Genomic DNA, 1375 nt, shown 5'->3' with positions numbered 1-1375 from the left:
CCAGGGTTGTAAGTGGCGTAGGGTCAACGCGCGTTGGGTAGGGTGGATGTCGGGGGATGTGCGAAGGCGTGGGGAGGTTGGGTCCGGGTTGTACGGTTGTGTGGGTGACGTGCGGGGAATTGCGGGCAGCGTGGGGTCGCGTTGTGGTTGGCCGGCTTTGGGGCTGTGGCCCTTGTTTTCCCATGGTGGCGGGCGGTGGCGGTGGCGTGCAGCTGGCAAGAGGGCCGGAGCAGGAGCACGCAGCGTCTACGGCCATCCCACCCTGGCAACGCCCGATCTCGTCCGATCTCGGAAGCTAAGCAGGGTCGGGCCTGGTTAGTACTTGGATGGGAGACCTCCTGGGGAATACCGGGTGCTGTAGGCTTTTGCTGACGGGCTTTTGTTGCCCTCCGCTCCCGCGCCGGCGGGCTGGCTGCGGGATGACAATGGCAGCTTTTGTGTTTGGGGACAGCGTTCCGATATGCTGTTTTGTAGTCCCTACAGCCTCTTAGTCTGCATTTTCACTCCTGCTTTCTCGGCTCTTTATTGGTTGTGCTTTGTCATTTCACACTTGTCTTTCCTTTCTTCTCTCCACTGTCTCGTCTGGCTTTGCTTTCCATCACTGCAATAGGCACTAGTCAAACCGCCCAGGTGTGTCTGCAAGGGGCCGTGCCATGCTTTGGAGTGCCCACTGCAGGATCCCATCCCAGGTTCCCTGTGGGATCGTCCACACGTTGTCAGTCTCCTCTTTGACGCTATTCTCAGCTCCTCTGTTTTACCCCGTTTCTCATCGTCCTTCCTAGTGTGCTCCAAACTGCCCTGGAGCTTCCCTATGCACCCAGCAGCGCCCTGTCAGTATGTTCCAACTGGACTCCTTGTGTCTTACCTCACTCAGGAGGGCATCGAGCTCTTCCCTGCAGGACATGGGGTCAGTGCTCGCTGAGCCGTTCTCCAACTGTGGGGGAAGATGTGTCACCCCCACCTCTGGTCATGCGCTCGTTTCGGTCCTTCACGGCCCGCAGGCCACAGTCACAGCCCCTGGGCTGTGCTCTTCCCCCTCCAGTACAGCTCCAGCGTCCCGCCCATCTCTGGCTGCCTTGTCCCTCCCCCGGCCCCCATTGCTCGTCCCTGCGCCTTCTCTCTGTCTCTCTGTCTCTCTGGCTTTTCCTCCTTCACCCAGCCTTCACCCAGCACCGCCTGCATTCCGCGCACCGGTTCCGGCCCTGGCTGTACCAACCTTTGCTGCCTGAAGCACGTGGTTTGCAGCAGCTGCGGTGCTCTCCCAGCTGCCTGCTTCTGGGGTGCCCACGCAGGAGCCGCAAAGCCACAGCCCTCTGCAAGCCAACGAGGTATTGCGAGCGCTCCGAGCGGCAGGAAGGAATGGAGAGGCTTGGGC

At 60.7% G+C, this 1375-nt stretch overlaps 1 non-coding gene across 1 annotated transcript; it reads left to right on the top strand.

The window, feature by feature from the left end:
* The first annotated feature begins 244 nt into the window (after nucleotides 1-244).
* LOC116217649 lies at nucleotides 245-364 on the top strand. The gene has a single exon (XR_004162347.1). It is a non-coding gene; the product is annotated as a 5S ribosomal RNA (ribosomal RNA).
* Nucleotides 365-1375: the final 1011 nt, after the last annotated feature.

This window comes from Meleagris gallopavo, unplaced genomic scaffold (assembly GCF_000146605.3).
Source record: "Meleagris gallopavo isolate NT-WF06-2002-E0010 breed Aviagen turkey brand Nicholas breeding stock unplaced genomic scaffold, Turkey_5.1 ChrUn_random_7180001862981, whole genome shotgun sequence".
Classification (NCBI taxonomy): domain Eukaryota; kingdom Metazoa; phylum Chordata; class Aves; order Galliformes; family Phasianidae; genus Meleagris; species Meleagris gallopavo.
This window is presented reverse-complemented; position numbering and strand designations above follow the sequence as displayed.